Source organism: Balaenoptera musculus, chromosome 18, assembly GCF_009873245.2.
Source record: "Balaenoptera musculus isolate JJ_BM4_2016_0621 chromosome 18, mBalMus1.pri.v3, whole genome shotgun sequence".
Lineage (NCBI taxonomy): Eukaryota > Metazoa > Chordata > Mammalia > Artiodactyla > Balaenopteridae > Balaenoptera > Balaenoptera musculus.
Window position 1 is genome coordinate 10,727,442 of NC_045802.1, and position 23,974 is coordinate 10,751,415.

The 23,974-nt window shown below is 38.3% G+C and overlaps 1 protein-coding gene across 1 annotated transcript in view; it reads left to right on the forward strand.

Moving 5' to 3' along the window:
* RFC3 (replication factor C subunit 3) overlaps positions 1 to 23,974 on the forward strand; it is a 367,610-nt gene that overhangs the window by 342,861 nt on the left and 775 nt on the right. The gene's annotated exons all lie outside the window — the stretch shown is intronic.

The window sequence follows — 23,974 nt, forward strand, 5'->3', positions numbered from 1 at the left end:
ACAAGTATTTCTTTTGCTACATGATATTCTATTATATAGTAGTGCCATGATTTTATAACCTATTTCTTATTGTTAGATATCTGAACGAGTTATGGTTTTTCTCTTAAAATACAGAAAGTATTGCAATGAACAGCTGTAAAATTAAACCTTTGCAACCTACATGAGTATTTCCTTAGGATAAATACCTAAATACCCAGAAGTGGAATCCCTGTTTCTGGAGTGTGTGTGTGTGTGTGTGTGTGTGTGTGTAGTCAAATTCTATTCCAGAAAAGTTGTACCTTTCTTGACTCCCACCTGCTATAAGTAAAGCTATATTACTTCTCAAAGAAAATGATACAATCTCTTAGGAAGATGGGATAGTCAGAAACACAGTGATGTTGACATTTGGACAAAGACATTAAATCACTAAGACCTGTGTGTAGGAAGTCCTCCAGCTAATATATCTCTCACCCAGAGAACCCCTCCTTTATCCATGAGTAAGCATCAATTGCTATTCTCTGCATCATGGATTCCTCTTCATTACCACCTCAGCCTTGAAAACACTTCTATCTACTCCTGATATAAGCCATCTGAAAAGCTAAGCTTTGCTGCTATTTTTCATTATGCTAAGCCTGATCACAGAGGCATACCATGGCAATCATGAGTTTTAACCAGGCGGTAAGTAAGGGCAATTTCATTACAAGTGCACACTTGCATCGCATGCCCTTAATCTCTGTTACTGCTCCCCCAAGCACCACATGCTCCCAGCTTGGATTTTGACAATACTTTCTTTGTCAGAGGAATGCCACAAAGAGAGTCAGAGAAGCTGCTATTGCCAGGAACCTGTTCTCTGTTACCAGAGGCAGAGGCCATTTGAAAAACCTGTGTGCATTTACACTGTGCCATTGGCACACATGGCCTTACTCAAAAGAGCAGTGTTAATGCAGGTTACGGTCCCATCCGGCTCATTGGTTTTGTGTTTCCATTGCCCCCAGATGTTTAATGAGGTTCCTCTTCTGACCACCTCTCCTGGTTGTATTAAGGCTGAGGGTACAGTGGAAAATGCCCTGAGACCTGAGACGTCTGAAAGGCCCACTTGCTACACTGTTATTCTTTTCAAAGTATCTATTAGCTTGGAGTCACGATTATTGAGCAAGGATCATAAATTAAATTAAATTAAATCACATGTAGGAAATGTCTGAGCTGTCAGAAATATAGCTAAATGGAAATTCCTGAACCAGAGCGATAAGGAAATCAATTCCATGGCTGCTAGTTCATTCAACCCAACTTCAAGTTATTTCCCTGATATCCAGCTGCCTGGTATAGTATTTACACAGAATCCCTACGCAAGATTGGCTGTCAATGGGTAGTGTGCCAAGTATTGTGAATATTCTCCAAAACTGTGTTAGTCTAATAAGTCTTTGAGTGGGATGTTTCTTTGTGGCAGGTGTTTGCTGATGGAGAAAAGTAGAGCTATTAGTTACGGTGGTTACCTACACTACATAAAATGCATAAAACAGTAGTCCTACAACATTTATGGGCAGGAGTGTTGTATGAAATATTTCACAACTAAGCTATCAAAGGCACCAACCAATCAAAATGGACACTGGCCCAGTCAGAATGTACACCAGCTGTAAAGAACTGGTACTTGTGCTGACATGCACTGCCCAGGTCTCAGCCCTGCTTGTGGGTGAGTGTGCAGATACCAAAGCAACACTGTTAATGAGTACCTACCATGTGCTAGACTCTGGGGATGCATTATAGACATAGAGGCTGTAATAAGAGTATGACAGTAGTAATGGTTGCAGCAGTAGTAGTAATAACTGTCATTTGTTGGGGGCTTACTAGGCACTGGACACTACTCAAAATGATTTGATTTAATCTTTCCAACAACTCTATAAAGTAGGCGTTATCAACCAGATTTCATGGATGAGGTAACTGAAACTCTGGGACATTAAATAACTTCTCCAAATCCACTCAGATGGCCATTACCAGAGTGGGAATCCAAAGCACCATCTCTCCAAGAGCCCATGTTCTCTTCACTTATGTATGTTGCATCACCCTGGAAAATAGCAGGTGATGCCATCAGCAGACCACTTAGTCTCTCCAGTCTCATTATCCTTATCATAAATTAGGATAATAATGTCTTCCCTAACTATTGCACAGATTTTTTTTTTTGAAAGAGGAAATAGGATCATGTAAATGAAAGCACTAGGTAGTGAGGTTCTCTATGACAGGAACTGCATCATCATGTCCTCATGTTGAATACAGGCTCTGTACATAGTAAATTATTAATACATTTTAAATGCATGCTTAAGGGTCTAAGCACATGTGATTTATTGTTAAACCTGGTCCTTTCCCTCGAGGGATTTCCGCCTTAGTTGGTGAGATAGGATTTATATATTAATGTCAAAGTAACATTCCAAGGTAACATATACTAAGTTCCAAATAAGTTGGTACAGTCATCAAGGATGGGGTGATTTCCTGAAGTGGGTGATTGAAGAAAATAGATTTCAGGTGGGGTTTATCTTGGGCCTTGAGGAGCAGATATACCAAAACTGTGGATACATGGAAAAGAAGGGGATGGCATTTCAGAAAAGGAGAAAGGCATGATCAAAAACATAGGAGTGAGAATGTTAAATGTGTTTGGAGCTTAATAAATGAATCTTTTTGACTGTATCAGAATAGTTATTTTTTTCAATAGCACAAAACACCAGGAGGGACAAACATCAGAGAGTCAGGGAGATAGCATCACTCAAAGCATATATGCCCAATTACCAAAGTTGGTGCTGCCATAATATCAAAAAAGGTATCAAATAATGCCTCTTATCCTTTTCTTAGAATGATATTCTTTAATGGGAATATACTTAACACTACTGAATTGTATTTTAAAATGGTTAAGATGGTAAAAATAAAACAAGACAAAAGCCTCACAATACTCTTTAGAGGTATGTCCAGTCTGGATTAAGTGCCCGAAGCCCTGTAATGATCTCAATTACAGCACTTATCACCCTGCATTTCAACTGGTTGTTTTCTTTTACCTCTCCAGCATTAGCCTGTAATTTCTTTCTCATTGGTCTTTGTATCTCTAGCATTTAGTGCCTGGCAAGTAGTAATATATACTCAATAGTAAGTGAATTAAGGGCTTCAAGTAAGCAAAGACTTGACTGAAGTAAATTTCATTTAGCTCAAAACGTTAAAACCTTCCTTAACACTATTCGGGATGAAGCTTAGGATTAGTCACCATTAATGAGTGTATACAATCCACATGCTGGGCATGATATGGTTAAACAGCAGAGCCCAAGGCCGCTGCAGCCACTGGGACATTTTGATCATTCATCCCAGGAAGTACAGTAGGACAGTCAATAACTTCTGTGCAAATAAGGAGATATTTTCCCAAGTGAATTCAATCTGAAAATTGTTTTATTCTAGGCAAAAAACCAGAGAGACCTACATAATTTTCACCATTACGTCAGCTGAAAGAGCACATAGAATAAGGCAAGCAGAGAAAGAGGAACAGACAGGACTTCCTTAGCTGAAAGGCAACAGGCACACTGAATGTCTTAGCATTAAATTAGTCTATTCAGTAGCCAACTAGAAACAAAAGGAAGTACAAGCTAGAGACATAGAAATAGAATGGATGAAGACACTTCTCTCCTAGGAGAGAGACAGAGAATTCCCTACACTGCATGGAAAGAAGAGAATATTTCAAAGCATACCAGCTTATGCCATAGAAGAAGACAAGGGACTCAAAACTGAGAACCCAAAGTGATTGGAATTGCCATCAGCCATGTTTGGCCGAGTGTTTCACCAATTTCTTAGGAGGAGCATTGGGTTAATATTAGAAGCTTACCTGAGAATATGCATAAATGCTCACAAGCATTTGCTTCCTTTGTTTAATAAGTCTGCACAGTTCATTCAAATTACAAGTTCTGCAAAGTCTCACCAAATTCTCCTGTGATCTTTATTAGATCCTGAGTTAAAAGAATGCATACAGGGATTGTTATATTGGTTTTCAGGGTTGCGTCTGATTCTCTGCACCTTTTCTCTGGCCCGTCCTTAACTTTGCTTTGAAATATCCTTGAAAGCACAGAGAAAGCCCCAAAGTTATACAATATTAGTCACTAAGCAAACTGATAAATGATTTCAAAATACTTTGGAGAAATTTCTACGAGGTAAAATGTATTTGGGCTGGATTGAAGATGATCTGAGAGGGGTTCATCCCCAGGTATTTCCTGAGCCCCTTCTCTGCAGCAGGGCCTACCTGCAGCAGGGATGGACGTGGAGTTAGCTTTTGCTGCCTTCTATTGCATGTCTCATGACAGAGATTTTGGTCTCCTTCTTCCATTTCTATGCCCCAAAGGAGGCTGCAGTAATCAATAACACAGTGCGTCCCAGCATGCAAGGGCACTGGAAGGTTGTGCACTGCATGCTGTTCCTAGAGATGGAAAGCAATTGTCCATTCATTCATTCATTCATTCAGCTTTTAATCCATTTAACAATGACAGTCTGAATGAATTCCATCATGTTTGGTGCTAAAGAGACACCGATGAACAGAATAGATTTGGTCTCTGCCCTTATCACACTGACAGTCCAGCAGTGAGACAGAATCACAGTTAAACATGAATAAAAATAAGTGTGGGAAGTGCCTTACTAGGGGAAAAATAGTGTACTATGGAACACACAGTAGGAAAATAATGTACTGGGGGATTTGGTGGTGGGAAGTAGAGATCAGGGAAACTTTTTGCAGTAAGTGACTTTCATACTGTTACCCAAGGCCATTAACAAGTGTTGGGGGTGTAACACGGAAAGAAGACGCCTGGAAGCTGGAGGGTGTTAATTTTACGAATTCCCGGGGATCGGTTTCAACTCCTATTCTCAGAAAGCCATAGAGCCACACCCTCATAATTACTGTTAGACAAAAACTTGGCCAAGAGCTCTGTGTACTAATATGCCCCCAATTTACAATCTAATAGGTGGGCTGTAGAAGCACGCAAAAGGAAGTGATGGGAATCAAAGGAAATTTACAAACCCAACTCATTGATTCAATAAGTAGGTCCCCTACATATGAACCTTCAAGTTGTGAACTTTCAAAGATGCAAACGTGCGTTTGCATGTCCAATCACATAAGTCAGTTCACATGTCTGGCGTACATTGTCATGTGTGTGCATTGTCTACAAGTGGTTGTGCTTTTGTATACTTTACTGTACAGTACTGTAGAGTACGGTAGTACAGTATCTTTATTTCAAGCCCAGGATGTCTGGAAGTAAGCATAAAAGCAGCAGCGATGTAGCTGGTACTACTGTACTTTTCCAGGTACTGTACTGTAAGATTAAAAATGTTTCCTTTATTTTTTGTGTTTGTTTTTAATGTATTATTTGTGTGAAAAGTATTATAAACCTATTACAGTACAGTACTATATAGCTGATTGTGTTAGTTGGGTACCTAGGCTAACATGGCTGGACTTATGAACAAATTGGACTGACGAACGTACTCTCGGAACAGAACTTGTTCACATGTAGGGGACTTGCTGTAAATATTTAGTGATGACCTACTATGTGCCGGGCACTCCTCTAGCCTTAAGCACACAGCAGAGAACAAAACAAACCCCCTGCTGTTGTGTGCTGATGTTCTAATGGGAAGAGAGAGAAAATAAACAAATACAGATGCTGGGTGGTGATAATGGCTACAAAGAAAAATAACACAGTAAGCAGAGTGAAAGGGAAGAGAGTTATGGAGGCCAGGGTGGTCACAAAAGGCTTTTCTGGTAAGTTGACATTTGATGAGTTTGAAGGCCTTTCTGAATTGTGTGATGTTAGTCATGTGGGTGCCTGAAGGAAGTGCATTCAAAACTGAAGAAATGATGTATGCAAAGGCCCCGAGGCAGAATTGCTCTTGGCCTGTTTACTAAACTGCAAGGAGAACAGTGATGGGGGCAGAGTGACGGAAGCTGAGTTCAGAGCCCCCAGAGAGGAACCCCAGGACCAGATCACACAGGTTCAGTATGCCAGAGATGGGACAATATTAAGGGAATGAGCAGACCTCACTTAGATTTAGATAAAAGAATCACTGTGGCTGCTGTGTGGCCAATAGTGAGATGAGAGCAAAGATGGAAACACAAAGATCCTTTAGAAGATTGTTACAGTTGTCCACAGTCACATTATGATGGCCTGTTAGTAGGGAACGTGCTGAAAGGTGGTTGGATCCTTACAGATGTAGAGCCTTAGGATTTGCAGTAGATGGAAAATGAATTAAAGGAAAGAGAAGACTTTTGATACACATTGCCAAAGCAGGTTATATCTTGGTTAGTTCTAAGACTGTCCTATTTGGAAACCCCTTCTAGGTTAGTATAAGTTTGTGTCTTTAAGGAGTAGCTGTGATGTTTGAACTTTTTATTTGAACCAGGGCTGTGGTCCTCCTGTGTCAGGACGTGGGGAGACACATTGTTCAGAATTATTTAGCAGAAATAGTAGACACTTTGTTTACATTAACTGAAATGCTGAGAAATGAAGAAAGGAACAAATAAATATACACGATCTTCCTCATTGAGATTTGATGCTCACCTCTACCCAGATGACCTTAACCAGTCTGTATGTTCCACTCTCCACTTTTTCACCCCTTCTCCCATCTCTTCAGAGCCACCATTCTAGGATTTCAGGCCAAGAATCCCTCTTTCAGAAAGACCATCTCAGATGGCCAACTTCTGTTATTTTGATGAGGTGGAAGGTATAAGGGAGAGAAAAGGGCAGCAAGAACATAAATAACAGAAAAGAGAAAAAGGGAAAAGAGAGCTAAAGAGCTGGCATATCTGCAGACTCAGCTGGGCATGGTCTGGTCTAAGAAGGTAGAGAAGACAGAACCTTCGGAGCTTAACTAACCCCATCTGATAATGTGTAGCACAAACTGAACAGCAAGCACTGGAAAAGAAATCCAGTCTGGTCCCCAAGAGTCTGATCCAGTCCTCATTCTGGTTTTAGCCTCAGTTAGACCCAAGGGTTAGAGTCTCATAGGGTATCACTAGAACCTATGTCATTCCCAAGATACTGTGACCTGCACGGCAGTTCAACATAGATCTTCCAGACATCTAACTTGTCTCAACCTAGACCACTAGCTGTTAAACAAATCTAACCATTATTCAAAAACTTCAGCTACATATGGGACTATACCCTCTGGGATCTGAATCTTCCACACTCACAGTGAAACTTTTCAAAGATTATTTTTTAAAAATACATCTAAATTCCCAGTTCAATACTTAATACCATATCAGAATACTGAGTCTAAAATAGCTGTTTCTTTGTCATTCTCATCATCTTTGGTAACTATTCTATTTATTCATTTGCTTGTGTTTGTCTGTCATCCCCACTAGAGAGTAACCCAGAGGAGGCCAGGGACCATGTGCATCCTGTTCACCATCAACTCCCCAATGCGCAGGACATAGTAGTCACTCAATAAATATTAATAGTTGTTGACTGCTGAATGAATGCATTGTTCACCCATGAACAGAGGTTTGGGGCAAAACTGAGGATAACCTCTTAGCTATATGGGAGACCACAATGATATTATTTGACTATAGCATTACCCATTTAAGATTTACACCTAACTTACTTCCAAACTAGAGATTAAAATATACTATAACACAATCTGCAGGATGTAAGCCAGCATATAAAGATGAACATTTTAAGACATCATTTTATGAATATTTAACTGAGCAATGCTCTAGTTTTTGTTTTTTGTTTTTTTCAGGGAATGCATGCAATTTGCATATGTTATTTTATAAGTCATCTTCCAGCCCATGCCCCTCAGAAGTAAAGATGTTTATTTGAGTTTCAGTGGCTTCATCTTTTCAATGTAAAATCTAAGTGACATGTTCATTAGAGTTTTGAAGTCTTTGTGGTAAAAATGCTGGGTTCATGAATTTGCATTTCACTGTATTTCTGCAACATACCTGTGGAATTGATAGCAGACAGCACCCTATCATTTAAATCCAAGGTTTCCTAATAAGCATTGGAAAATATCAGATTAACATGTTGATTATAATCATGTTTGGCCTCTCATGATCAATATTCAACATTCACTGGATGTTCTAAGGGGAGTGTTAATATTTCAGAATAAACCACACTATCAGGAGGTCTGGAATCTTCCTATGAAATCTGTTGACTTTTTCTTCGGATACCACTAAACCATTTTTAAGAAATGAAAAACAACAATTGGATGAGCAAATTTACATTCAGCATAATGTCTATCAGTGGGCATTACCAAGCAGAACTTCCAGTGGAAACAGCTATTAAATTACAACATTCTCAGCTGGCTTTCTTTAAAGATGGTACTTCACGGTCCCCCTCAGGGAGGACACACTTGGCAGCAACCCTAGCTAGAGGCCCTTTATTTACAGCATGCCTTCTAGCTGCTCTGCTGTCCAAGGCCCTGCCTCTTTACCATGTGATTAGCTCTCAATCCCAGGCAATGGGCAACTGAAGAGCCCCTTCACGCCAGTTCTGCTCCCGAGGTGGGCTCTGGCCCCCACTGTCTCTACCTCACCTCTTTGGAGCTGAGTCCCATTACCTGGAGGTTCTTAGGGTGGAGGTTTGTCTGGAGGGATCTACACGCTCTCTGCCAGCTAATCTCCATGTCTCTCCATCTTCCACTTGTTTTATTTCAAGGCACTTAATGGAAAGAGTAATGCTCTGTAATTTTATGTCTGCCTTTTTTTTTTAAACCAAATATCATTTTATGAGATTTTTTTCCTCTGTCATTAAGTGTCTTCTAAAACCTAGTTTTAAGTGGCAGCGTATTTCTTTCCTGGGATATACTATAATTAAACCATTCTCCTATTGTTGTGTGTGTGTGTGTGTATATACACATACGTACATACATATACATCTTGCTGTAATGAGCTTTTTTTGCACATATCTACTTTTTGAAGCTTTAAATTTTTTTTCAATATGTTTTTTCAGTATAATTGTTAGCTACAAAGTCTGGAACTTTCCTGAGCTACTTGATAGATTCTGGGCTAATTGCCTTTCAGAAATGTGAACTCCCTCTCTCACCACACCCTTACCAGTACTGATCTTTACCCTGTAGAAATTTTTGTCAGTTTAATAAATGAAAAATACTATTTTATTTTGATGCAAATTGAGCAAAAATTTACATTTCTCAAATGTTAAGTTATACACATTTAAAGAGGTTTGGACTCTTTTTTAACCTATATACTATGGCCCAGAGGTCACTTCTGAGCTGCTGACCTTTATGTGGTCTTCATGTCCCATTAAGTACTCTGATACTTAAAGCCTCAGGTCACTTTCAGTCTTAATTGTATTTTATTATTCTCCATTGTTGCGGACTGTTTCAGTCAATTTAGCCAGAATGGTCTCTCTTCACCTTTTCTTCACTGGTTCATTTCCAGTTATAACAATGACAGATTTCCTGTGAGGTTGTATTAATTTTATTATCATCACAATGATTATTTTTACCCAGATGAAAGCAGGAATACAATGTTAGGCTTAGAGGAGAAAGCGCTCTTGTTCACTGAGGAGGTATATATTCTTGTTACTACTTTAAGTGAGAAGTGCTTGGGCAGAAACTAAAGGTCAGAGATTCTCAGGTTTAGCAACAATTGTTTGCATTCCGTATCATGTCAGAAAATAAATAGAAGGTAATAAAACATCAGATTTCTCTGACATTTGCTGAGGGGGTTTCTGCTGCACTATTTCAAATTAAAGATCAGTCACCCAAATGCCTACTGCTTCATCACCACTCATGTTCAGGAAGAGAGATGTGTCTTCAGTGCCCAGGTTCTCCTTTTTCCCCTTCAGTGGGACCCGGACTTCTGAGAAGGATGCTTAGTATCTTCATGTTCTCTCTCCTATTAGAATTGACTGTTGGTCAAGTTCTGAAAAAAAATTGTTTTATGTTAAAATGTCGCTTCCATCAGAATTATGTGTTTTCCAATAATACGAACATTTCTCAGGTATCCACGAATGAACACACCCTTCAGTAAATATCTAGTCATAGTCAACTTGACTTCCAAGCACCATCAAACATGTTATTAGCCAAAGGGATGAATGATAAGTCTGTAATTGTTAGTTTTTTGCAGTAGAAGCTATTATCCTCCCTGTAGGAGGAACTTCTGTGACTCCATTGTGACAGTAGCTGCCGTATGTTGAATGTTGAGTAGGTGCCAAGCACTGTGTGTATCATATTTAACCCTCACAACAAGCTTCATGTTACAGATGAGGAAACTGAAGCTCAGAGGAACTAAATAAGTTTAGCCATCAGGCAGTGGTGGAACAGAGATTTGAGCCCCTGTCTGACTGAGTCCAAGGCCTGTTCTTCACCATTATACGTTTTGATGCTTTCAGCTGAATGGTAGACAGTGTCTGACAGTCTCTCTCGTCCCACAAGCTCTTCTGCCTGTGCCCTTGCCAATACTCCTCGCAGGGTAGAGTATATTTCCTCTCCCCTTGATTCTGGGCTGGTCCTGTGACTGTTTGATAAATAAAATATGTAAAAGTGGTTCTGCATAACTTCCAAGAGTGATCCTTAAGAGATATCCAGCTTCTGCTTTGGTTTGTTGGAACTCCTGAAATCCAGTTGCCATAATGTAAGAAGACTTACATGGAGGAGAACAAAGATTCCCCCAATCCTAGGAAAGGAGACCAGCACCCAGGGCCAGCCACATGACTGACAGGGTCCAGTGCAAGATGAAAATGTGGTCCCCAGTCAGGGTCAAAGTCAATCTCCCTTCCCTCAGCTCCAGCACCCTGTAGAGGAGGAAAAAGCTTTCCTCAACCCTCTTAGGGTCCCTGGCTGGGTCTGGAAATTAAGCTAATAAAGACAGATTAACAGGAGAAAAGCATACAAATAGTATTAAATTTCTATATGTACGTGGGAGCCTTCACAGGGGAATGAAGACTTGAAGAAGTGACCAGAGCAGGAAGCTTTTATACCTTTTAGACAAAGAAACAATACATTTGTGAAAAATTGACAAAACAAAGGGGTCTGAGCTAGGGTAGTAAATGGTGAAGAAGTAACTAGGAAAATGAAGGTTGTGTAACAAGGTTTGTTTATAGAGGTTTTTTGGCCCCCAATTCCCCATCTCTGGTGATAAGAATATCTTACTTCCTCCTGGTCCAGGGAGGGTATCTTTCACTTGGGAGTTTTAAGACCTGTTTCAGGGAAAGGTGAGGGGGAGTAGGTCAGAGTGACCTTCCTGCTTCCACCATTTTAAAAAGTTCCTTCAGTTTAAGATATTTAATATGCCAAGGTGCCATATTTTGAGGTAGCATGTCCTGAACCCCATTAGGCCTAATGCACAGTGGATAGATAACCCCAAGGGATTGCCATCTCCATGATAGGACACGCTCAAAACCTAGACTAACAGTGGTCAAGAGTTGTCTACAAAACTCTCCACGGTTCTGCCATCCCAGGTGGGACTGAAGCCTCCTTGGGGTGCCCCAAGATGCTGCATGACCCAAGATGACAACACCTTGGTCTCCCCCAAATCTGCTCCCAGGCTCCTGCCAGGAGCAGAGGGCAATAGCAGAACCCTGGCCTTCTACTCACAGATGTGACAGGGAAGAGGGCAAGAGGAGTCAGGGGGCAGGTGTGGGAAGGAGGAGACAGTGTGGGGCCCGAGGAGCTCAGGGGCAGGAGCAGGCAGGCAGTCAAGAAACCATCCTGGGGCTTCAGGGAGATGGTGAGAGATGAGACTGCACATGAACCAAGGCTCCGATCCCTGGGGCACGTGTACTCCATTGTCCCTTCCTTCTTTACATACCAGATACAAATGGAAAGAAAAAATCTTTAAGAATTTCAAGATGGCAGCCACAGAGCATTAAACCCCAAGTATGGATCCCTTCTGTGACTGTGGAGATCACACACGTGTCTGGTGAAGCCAGCCCTGCCACCACCAACTGCCAACCTAGTGAGTGGGGACGTTTTGGTCCTCTCAGAGTCCACGTGGAAAACCACCCAGTCAACCCACAGAACCTTGGGAAGTAACAAATAGTTGGTGCTTTAAGCCACTGGTTTCAAGGAGGTTTATTACACTAACTTGATAACGGAACAGCTACTGTCATCATCCTAGGCATTATGGGGTCACTGAGAAGTATAAGATACGATTTCCACCCTCAAAAAACTTACAGTATAATTAGCTAGAAAAGGACACATAAAAAGAATTATTGACCAATCACAGACAACGTACGATCAAGCGAGAAGGAGAAAATTGGAAAAAGTAAAGACTGTTTAGAAACAGGAAGTGCCTGGGAAAGGGTAGTCAGGATATTCAGGGAAAGCTTCCCTCATCAAAACCCTGGGCCAGAGCTTGAAGCATGTGTAGTATCTGGATGGTCGACTACGGGTGACCCTGCTTGACTGCCTACTCCACTCACCGGGAAGAAGCCTGAGCACATATTAAAGCATGCAAAATCCATTTCCTGGATTAGGAGCCTGAACTGTTCAGCTTCCTGAACCCCATCCCTACCTCCTCTCTTCTCTCCATCCCTTGACCAAAGCATTATTTTTGCCTCTGGCTTTCATTCTGATACACAAAGCAATTTCTGTCAGCCTCTAATCTTGTTTCAGCTTGCTGCTTACAGGTCTTTCTTTTCTCCACATCTCAGAGACGTTAAAACCTCTGAGATCCTCCCTGCTGGGGCTATCCTACCTCTAGGACCCTATGTCGTATAAAGAGTCCCTCCAGTGACTGCACAAGCTTGAAGCTCACTAGTATATAAAATAAACCTGTAGGATTTACACAAAGCAACATTTCCCACATTTATTTGTCCATGGAAACCTCTTTTCCCAGATCATATTTCGGTTCCTCGGATTATTCAGCAAATGCTACTTTAGACTAAATTTCTACAAGTTGATTTGTAGCATCTATATTTTTTACCAAGCTCCCCAGATGATTCGGATGTGCACCAAAGTTTGAGAAACACTGTTTAGAAATAAGTGGAATTGAAGTTACAATAGTCCTTCTGTAACTTTTGATCAGTCTCACTCACTCATTCTTTAAGACTCAAACATAAAACACCTCAAAACTCCATAAACTTTCATAACTACAACTGAATTTCTTTGGTACTTGACAGTTATTGTAGTTTAAATCTGAGACATATAATCTTTGCTTAAACATTTTACATATTGGATCTTCATTTTCTCTACCTCTGCACAGCACTAGGATTCAGGAAACTTGAATCCTTTTAAGGCTATTCAACTAAGTAGTTTGACCCTTTTTTCGTAACATGTTTTTTAACATTCAGAGCGAACAGCCTGATATAGTAGATTTTGGAATTAGACTGACCTGGGTTTTAAATCTTGGTTGCAGCACCTACTGGCTGTGTGACATTGGGTAAATAATTTAAGATTTCTAGGCCGCAGATTACCTGGCTGAAAATAAAAATAATATCTACTTTACAGGCTAGTTTTGCAAATTAAAAGAGATTCAATTTACAGCTAATAGACATACTGGTACTTCAATAAACACTAGTTTGCTGTGTCTTGATCCCTTGAAGGGCAAAAGTGGCTAATAATATTGTTTTACCTATCTGCCAGGGAGTTGTAGAAATAAATAAGATTGCATAGGTTGAAAAATGCTTTGAAAAAGTTAAAGCCATTTTATAAATGGAGATAACGGTGTTTTCTGCTGATGAGATCTGAAGCTTCTTGAGGGAGACTTATTTCCATTTTAAAATATGTAACATTTTGCATTCAATTTGAAACCAAAATAACATTTAAATGGTGTATGTGTCTGTATATTCATTAAACATTAGAGATGGTGCTAAATTAAAAGTTCTTGACTCTAGACTAATACATTGCTACCCTGGTTTTGTGTATGTTTTCCACTTTTCTTCTTTTGTATAAATTTTAAACAAACCTATAAATAACCTTCCCCTGCCCCCTACACACCTGAAAGAAGTTTTTCACAGCCTCATTGCCAGTTTAAATGGAGGTTAAGGTTTACAGGTATATCTCATCTCATTTCTGGGTTTGTGCAAGGTTAGGGCAGTAAATATTAAAGGGAAATGGAAAATGAAACTCTTGGTTATGGTCAGTTTGTTTCATAAAAATGACCCCCTGTATTTTTATTTGAATTTAAATCATACCAGCAAGGGCTCAGCATTCATAAAGTCCTTTTATAATTCTCACAGATCCTGTTAAGTGAGTACAGAATCCCACGAATGCAAAATAACAATATTCTTAAAATTGAAAACCAAGGACTAAAAATTTCATTACCCCAATATATCACCTAACGTCAAAAAACATAATGCAAGTTCTCTGGGTAAGATTGTATCGACTGCATGTACAATTTGGTCTATTAGTATGCTCCATTATTTTGAATTTGTTAAATCCTTGAATAAAAATTTCTATGTTAGCAGTTCTTGGCTAAATTATAAAAAGTAATAACAGCTGCATTATCACCTCTTAGGGAGTAGAAGGTTTGTCACAATGACTAATGTTCTTCCTACTGAGGCACTATCAAGCACACTTTACACATCCCCTGCCCTGGGCACTGATTTGATTTTCCTCACACAGATGGTATATATTATCTTCAGCTTCTGCTGAGAAAAGCGATGTGGTCAATGACTCCATTTATTAAGTTGAGTCTGGGGTCTGTGTGCCCTGCCAATCTATTAATGGTTAAACCTGTGGAGACATGCCTTACTCCAAGGATAGAGGCTCTAGTATTTTTACATACACAGTCTAATAGAAAAATATGATTATTATTTCTGTTTACAGGTGGGAGATCTGAGGCAAGTCAGTTGGGGAGTTACAGAGCTGCAACTCTGTCTAGATTTCTTTTCTCTAAGGTTGGGGGAATGGCTGCGAGAACTGCTGATCCTGGGCAGTTATCTAAAGTGGAGCTGGGGAAACCGAACTGCTGGTGCACAGCCTGATGCATCTGCCACTCCAAGAAGCGTCATCTTTAGTGGGCACCCTCCATGTCTGGGTGGGCAGGTTGGGTGATGCTACAAGGAGCTAAATCAAGAGTGCCCTGGAGTGGGGAGGAGGACACCATTTGCATTTCACCTAGGGAACTCTGCCAGGGTTCTCTCTGCATTCTCACCTCAAGGCTTCTTGGGAGAAGGGAACACAAACAACTTAAGACTGAGACTCAGGTCCTCAGATATCAGTACTAGCATTTTTTTTTTTTTTTTTTTTTAGTCACTTAACATAAGATCTGTACTCTCAATAAATTTTTAAGTGCACAATATAGTATTGTTAGCTATAGGCACAATGTTGTAGGGCAGATCTCTAGAACTCATTCAGTTTGTATAATTGAAACTTTACCCATTAAAAAGCAACATCTCATTTCTCCCTTCTCCCCGGCCCTTGACAACCACCATTCTACTGTCTGTTTCTATGAGCGTGACCATTTTAGATACCTCATATAAGTGGAATCATGCAGTAGTTGTCCTTCTGTGACTAGCTAATTTCACTTATCATAATGCCATCCAGGTCCATACATGTTGTCATAAAGGTCAGGATTTTCTTCTTTTTTAAGGCTGACTAATAATCCGTGTTTGCATACATCACATTTTATTTACCCAATCATCTGTTGTTAGACATTTAGGTAGTTTCTCTACTTTGGTTATTGTTAATAATGCTGCACTAAACATGGGACGGCAAATATCCCTTCGAAATCATGATTTCAGTTCCTTTGGGTATATACCCAGAAATGAGATTGGATGAAAAGGTAGTTCTTTTTTAAATTTTTTGAGGAACCTCCATAATGTTTCCCATAGCAGCTGCACCCTTTTACATTCCCATGAACAGAGTACCAGAGTTCCAGTTTCTCCACATCCTCACCAGCCCTTATTTTTTACTTGTTTTGATAATAGCCATTCTAACAGCTACAGGGTTATACCTCATTGTGATTTTGGCTTGCATTTCTCAGATGATTAGTGATATCGACTGTCTTTCCATATACTTGCTGGCCATTTGTATGTCTTCTTTGGAGAAATATCTATTCAATACCTTTGCCCATTTTTAAATCAGGTTATTTGTTTTTTGTTTGTTTGTTTTGTTAATGAGTTGTAGGAGTTCCTTATTTATTTTGGATATAAACTTCTTATCAGTGGTTTGCAAATATTTTCTCCCACTCCATAGGTTGCATTTTTCACTTTATTATTTCCTTTGCCATACAGAACCTTTTTACTTTGATGTAGTTTCACTTGTCTATTTTTGCCTTTGTTCCTAGTGCTTTGGGTGTCATATCCAAGAAATTATTGCCTGAACCAATGTCCTGGTTTTCCCCCAAGTTTATCTCTAAGAGTTTTACATATTCAGGAATTGTGTTTAAATCTTTAATCAATTTTGAATTGACTTTTTTGTGTATAGTGTAAAATAAGGGTGCAATTTCATTCTTTTGCAGATGGATATGTTTCCCCAACATGATTTGTTGAGGAGATTATCCTTTTCCCATTGTGTATTCATGGCACCCTTGTGGAAGATCAGTTGACCATATACGTGTGGGTTTATTTCTGGGTTCTCTGTTCTTTTCCATTGGTCTATATTTCTGTTTTTATGCCAGTACCATAGTGTTTTAATTACTTTATTTTTGTAGTATATTTTGAAATTAGGAAGTGTGCTGCCTCAAGCTTTATCCTTCTTGCTCAAGATTGCTTTGGCTATTCAGAGCCTTTTGTAATTTCATATACATTTTAAGATTGTTTTCTCTATTTCTGTAAAAAACGTTATTGAGATTTTGATAGTATTGCACTGAATTTGTAGAATGCTCTGGGTAGTATGGACATTTTAACAATATTCTTCCAATCCATGAACACTGACAGCTTTCCATTAAGTTGTATCTTCTTTATTTTCTTTCATTAATATTATTTAGTTTTTAATGTAGAAGTATTTTATATCCTTGATTAAATTTATTCCTAAGAATTTTGTTATTTTTGAAGCTATCATAAATGGGATTTTAAAAAATTTCCTTTTCAAATAGTTTATTATTAGAGTATAGAAGCCCAGCTGATTTTTGTATATTGATTTTTATCCTACAACTTCAGTGAATTATTAGTAAACAGTTGTTTTTGGTTGAGTCTTTGGGGTTTTCTGCATATATGATCATGTTATCTGCAAACACAAATTATTTTAATTCTTTCTTTCCAATTTTGATGCTTTTTATTTCTTTTTCTTCACTAATTGGTGTGTCTAGGATTTCTAGTACTATGTTGAATAGAAGTGGTGAAAGTGGGCATTCTTGCCTTGTTCCTGATCTTAGAGGAATAACTTTCAGTTTTCACCATCGAGTATGATATAAGTTGTGGGCTTTTCATGTATGGCTTTTATTATGTTGAGGTACATTCCTTATATACCTAGTTTGTTGAGAGTTTTTACCATGGCAGGGTGTTGAATTTTGTCAAATGCTTTTTCTGCATCTATTGAAATGATCATGTGATTTTTATACTTCATTCTGCTAATGTGGTGCATCACGTTAATTGATTTGTGTATGTTGAACTATCCTTACATATGAGTGATAAAGTCCAATTGATCATGCTATGGGATCCTTTTAATGTGCTATTGAATTTGGTTTGCTAGTATTCTGTTGATAATTTTTGCATCTATGTTTATCAGGAATATTAGTCTGTTGTTTTTTGTTTGTTTTGTTTTGTTTTTTATTGTAGTGTCTTTGGCTTTGGTATCAGGATAATGATGGCCTTATAAATTTAAGGACTTAATTTGAAAGTATTCCTCTTCTTCAATTTTTGGAAGCATTTAAGAAGGATTAGTGGTAATTCTTTAAACATTTGAGATAATTCATCAGTGAATTCATTTGTTTCTGGACTTTTCTTTGTTGGGAGGTTTTTGATTACTGATTCAATCTCCTTATTCATTATTAGTCTGTTCAGATTTTCTATTTCTTCATGATTCAGTCTTGATAGGTTGTATGTTTCTAGGAATTTATCCATTTCTCTTAGATTATCCAATTTTTTGTCATATAATTGTTTGCAGTAGTCTCTTATGATTATTTATAGTTCTGTGGCATCATTTGTAAGGTCTCCTTTTTCATTTCTGAATTTATTTATCTGAGTCCTCTCTTTTTCTTAGTCTAGCTAAGAGTTTGTAAATTTTGTTTATCTTTTCAAAAAACAACTCTTACTTTTATTTGTCTCTTCTCTATTTTATTTATTTCTCCTTTAATCTTCATAATTTTATTCCTTCTACTAACTTTGGCCTTAGTTTTTTTTCTTTTTCTAGTTCTTTGTGGTGTACAGTGAGGTTGTTTACTTGAAAACTGTTTTCTTTTTTAATATAGGCATTTTCACTTTTTCCCTCTTAGCAGTGTCTTTGCTGCATCCCATGAGTTTTGGTATATTCTGTTGTCAGCTTCATCTGTATTGAGATATTTTTAAATTTCCCTTCTCATTTCTTTGGTCTATTGGTTGTTCACGAGTATGTTGTTTAATCTCTACATATTTGTGAATTTTCCAGTTCTTCATTTCTTAGTAATTTCTAGTTGCCCTCCATGGTGCCCAGAAAATAATTCTTGGTATGATTTCAATCTTCTTAAATTTGATGAGATTTATTTTGTGGTCCAGCCTAGAGAATGTTCAATGTGCACTTGATATGAATGTGTATTCTGCTACTGTTGGGTAGAATGTTCTACATATATAGACTGTCTGTTAGTCCCATTTGGTCTATAGTGTTGTTCAACTCCACTGTTTCTTTTTGATTTTCTGTCTAAATATTATATCCACATATGAAAGTGAGACATTGAAGCCTCCAATTATTATTAAATTGCTGTCTTTTCCCATTGAGATCTGTCAGTGTTTGCTTTATATATTTGGGTACTCTGATGTTGGGTGCATGTATATCTGTAATTGTTACCATTTGCATGGAATATCTTTTTCCATCCCTTTATTTTCAGCCAATGTGTGTCCTTAAACCTAAAGTGAGTTTTTTTTTTATAGACAGCATATAGTTGGATCTATTTTTTGAAAATTGATTTAGCCACTACATCTTTTGATTGGGAAGTTTAATCTATGTTTAGTGTAATTATTGATAGTTAAGGACTTACTATTGCCATTTTGTTGTTTTCTGCTTGTATTGTAGTTTGTCCCTCTTTTCCTCTTTTGCTGTCTTTTTTTGTGTGATTTTTTTTGTAGTAATATGCTTTGCTTCTTTCTTTTTTCTTCTGTGTATCTTCCATAGGTATTTACTTTGTTACCATGAGATAACATAAACTTATTATGTTACCATGAGGTAGCATAAAAGTTACATAAAACTTCTTATAGTTAAAATATCTATTTTAAGCTAACACATTAATTCAAATCACATACCAAAATGCTACACTTTTACCCCTTCAACACTTTGTTATTGATGTCACAATTCACTTATTTTTATATTGTGTATCCATTAACAAATGTTTATAGTTACAGTTATTCTTAATATTTTTGTCTCTTAACTTTTATACCAGAATTAAAAGTGATTTACACACCACCATTACAGTGTTACAGTATTCTGTATAGTCAGCCCTCTGTATCTATGGGTTCCTCATTCATGGATTCAACTAAATGAATAGCCGAAAAAAAAAATTCCAGAAAATTCCAAAAAACAAAACTTGAATTTGCCACATGCCAGCAACTATTTAATAGCATTTACATTGTATTAAGTATTATAAATAATCTAGAGATAATTTAGACAGGAGGATATGCATAGGTCACACAAAAATAGTACAGTGTTTTTATAAGGGACTTGAGCATCTGCAAATTTTGGTATCTGCAGGGGGTCCTAGAACCAATCCCCTCTGGATACCGAGGGATGACTGTATTTGTCTACATATTTACCTTTTCCAGTGACTTTTATACTTTCATATGCTTTCATGTTGCTGTTTTAGCTTCCTTTTATTTCAGCTGAAGAACTTCCTTTAGCATTTCTTATAAAGCAGGTCTAGAGATGATAAACTCCCTCAATTTTTTTTTTTTTCTTTTTTTGTCACGGAAAGTCTTTACCTCTCCATCGTTTTTGAAGGAAAGTTTATTACGATTCCTGGTTGATAGTTTTTTCTTTCAGCACTTTTTATATATTATTGTATACCCTACTGGCCTGCAAGGTTTCTACTGAGAAATCAGCTGATAGTATTACAGAAACTCCTTGTATGTGATGAGTCACTTTTATATTGCTGCTTTCAAAATCCATCCTTTGTCTTTGACTTTCGACAATTTGATTATAATGTGTCTCCATAGACCTTATTTGGGGTTCTTTGTTTTCATAAATCTGAATGTCTGTGTCCCTTCCCAAATTTGTGAAGTTTTCAGCCATTATTTTTTTAAGTAAGTTTTCTAACCTCTTTATCTGTCTCTTCTCTTTCTATGACTTCCATAACGCATATATTAATTTATTTGATGGTGTCCCATAAGTCCCTTAGGCTTTCTTCATTCTTTTTCATTCTCTTTTTTTTTTTGTACCTCTGACAGTATAATGTCAAATGACCAGCCTTTAGTTTGATAACTTTCCTCTGCTTTTTTATGTCTGCTGTTGAATCCTTCTAGTGAATTTTTCAATTCAGTTATTGTGTTCTTCAACTCCAAAATTTCTGTTTGGTTCTTTTTTATAGTTTCTATCTCTTTTCTGAGAGCCTCATTTTGTTCATGTGCCATCTTCCTTATTTTATTTAGCTGTCTTTCTGTGTCTTTTGTAACTTATTTAAGACAATTATTTTTAATTCTTTGTCAGGCAATTCATAAATCTTCATTTCTTTAGAGTTGGTTACTGGAGATTTATTTTGTTCCATGTTCCCATGTTCCTTGTAGCTTTGAATTACTGTCTGTGTATTTTAAGAAACGGCCACTTCTCCTAATCTCTACAAACTGATTTTAACTGGGAAAGACCTCACCAATCAGCCTGGCTAGGGATTCCCAGAGCATCTCAATCCTTTTCTATGACTGTATCTTCTCTGGACTTTTGCATGTAGATTCCTAATTAAAGGGGATTTACCAGTTTCTCATTTTTCAGGATCCCATAACCTCTTGCTCTCTCTGGTGTCTGACTGCTGTGCTATGGGCTGGGACATTGGAGGCATGTGCCATTCCTTCCTTTCTTCCCGGTGGAGAAGCCTTGAGTTCTGCACTTTCTCACAATCTCTCTGAACTGTCCTGAGTGCAGCAGATAACCCGCCTCTTTTCATTTGTTGTTAGCTACCCCCACCAAACTGTGAGAGTTCTGTTAGCACTCCAGGTGTGATGAAACAAAAACTGACCCCTTGGGCAGCACAGTGAAAGGCCAGGGACATTTGAGGCATGCTCCCCTCTCTCTTGTCCCTGAGGGAGAATTTACGTGCCCAGGCAAACTCCCTCAATACTGAGCTGAGCTGGATTGTGGAAGAACTGATGCAGACAAAGTGAAAGTTTTCTTCTTACCCATTTTGATGCAGCTGGTTTCTGTATTGTGCACATCTGAAGTACTGTGACTTCTTAACTGGATTCTGGGCTTTTCATAAAGGCACTTTGTCCATATACCCTCGTTAAATCAGTGTTTCTGTGGGAGAAAGATGGCTGGGATTTCCTATTCTACTATCTGTTGATGTCACTCCCAGGATTAAGAATTTTAGTCAAATAGAGGACGGTTACTAATCCCAACTCTCAAGGAGCATCCTGAGTGAGTGGGGAAATTACCTCTAGATAAGAGTGGAGGGCATGTTACTTCAACTCCTCTGCCTAAGCTCTAATAGATCATGTTCCAAGTTGCTAAACAAAGAAATTGGAAATGATAAGGAAGTTGAGGTGTCAGGCTTTGTTTTATGAAATTAAATAAAATAGATGTAAAGACAAATATGGGTGGAGAACCTTCCCATATCACATTGGGATAAACAAATTTAACCCTTAGGCAATGAAATTAGATAGACCTCTGCTATTATAAGTGGTGGAAGAAGCACCTGCCATATAAAGGAAAAACAGAGAAGCAAGGTATTTGGCACCAGTGGAGAAAATTTAATGGCCACTGTGGGGAAACCCAGCAAGTGGAGGTCTTTGGGTCTGCTGTCAGATATCACTGGGCTATGGCTGCACAATTCATCTTCCCAGTTTTGTTGTCTTGAGAAGACCTACATTTTGTAAGTACTCTGCTGGGTACCCTGATCTTGACTGCCCTTCTCCTCGCACTGTCTCCAGCACTGGTGTGGCCTAGGATCTAAGACCTCAGTGCGTGCCCACATGTGAGCCCCTTTGGAGACGCAGAGCCAGCAATACATTCAGTAAGAGAGCTGTCCAAAATTGGAGTTTCTCACCTACAGAACTCTGACTAATAAACACATTTCGCATACTGCTTCAGGCAAACTTCTGTCGTATATTCATGGTCACAGCTATATGTCCAGGCAAGGCACTACTCCAAATCTGTCCACACTAGTTACCAAAGGCTGTCAAATGAGAAAACAACAATCGATGGCTTTACAAGTTTTTGCTGAAAACCTGTCCATAATAATCTTTATTCTATGAACCCTAGAGCACAAATAAAACCTATCAGATATAATTTGACCTTTAATCATATTCTATCTAGCCACAACAGCTGGCTTTGGAGTGAGACAGAACTGGATTTGAATTTTATTTGTATCAATTTGTGTGTGACTTTGAATGAGTTTCTCGAACTTTATATCTCTGGTCAACATTATAAGGGAGGGTACACATTCAGTGAAATACTGTATATTAAGAAATTAGCTGAATGTCTGACATGTGGTAGGAACTTATGCATTATTAACTGTTATTATTATTATTATTATTTGTTATGCTTTCTCCCATCTAGATTCTAAATGCTTAGAGGTCAGGGTCATGTCAAACACTTTTCATGACCATCACGGCACCAGGAACAGCACTACTGTGCTGCCAAGTAGGAACATGAAATCAAGTACTTCTATGTTTTCAAGGATATTTTTAAAGTCGATACCCAACCTGGAAGTGGGAACATTGATCCCAAGGCCAATCCTTCATTTCTGCTTTCCACCTATTGTGTCCTGCTTCCCCAGGGACTTTGATCCATCAGCGTTAGACCCCTCTCAACTACTGAAACGCGTTCTCTGCAAGCTGCTCCCCTTCAGTCTAGAATGGGCTCATCTCTCCTCAACATCAAAAACATCGTCTCATAGTCCTTTCTCCCATGGCACCATTCCATTTTCCTCTTTACTTGTGTTCTCAGATATGATGGAAGATTGTTCCTCAGGTATTGCCATTATATTTGCACCATTCAATTTTTAATTCTGTTACGTAGAAGCTACCCACCCCCATATTGAAAATACTTGTTCATCTCTCACTAGTAACCTCTGACTTATCCAAGTCTAAGTCCTCTTTCCAGTACTCCTTCTCTATGAACTCTGAATATGTGATATTGTTGACTTTTATTTCCATCTTATCGTTTTCATCTTGTTTTGTTTCTATGCCACAGTATACTCTATATCCTTCTTGAGTCTCATGGAATATTTCTTCCTGGGTCACATACCAAATAAATGGTAAATGATTGTTTCCTCAGACAACTTCTGTTTTCTCTCAACATTTCTCTAATTTTACAGTTCACTTTACATCAATGCAGATAATTCTAAAATCAGTGATGCACTCCTTACTTGTGGTTGTGATTGCAGTTATCAATATTCTGGCATATTGTGCTAACTTTGGTACCGAAATATTGATATTTTTGTTGTTTTTATGCCATTATTTTGGTATTTTTAAAATCTGAGTTATTTATGCATTAAAATCTGCTCGTAGAGCTATATGCTGCATTAAATTTTGAAACAAAGAGGAACTGATTTTAAAAGCATCATAACATCAGTGATCATGCTTAAAGCCTATTTAAGTTATTTCATTATTTAAATTCCAATTTCTCAGGTTATTTGTGAAGTTTGATATCTTTTCTTATGTATATCAGTCACTTCAATTTTGCCCATAATCAGGACTGAGCCCCAATCTATGTCCAGAGGTCCCTCATGAAGTTGTCTTAAAATGGAGGATAAAGAGTGGGGGGTGGGTAGATATGAAGTTATGCCAAAGTAGAAGGTAGAGGAAAA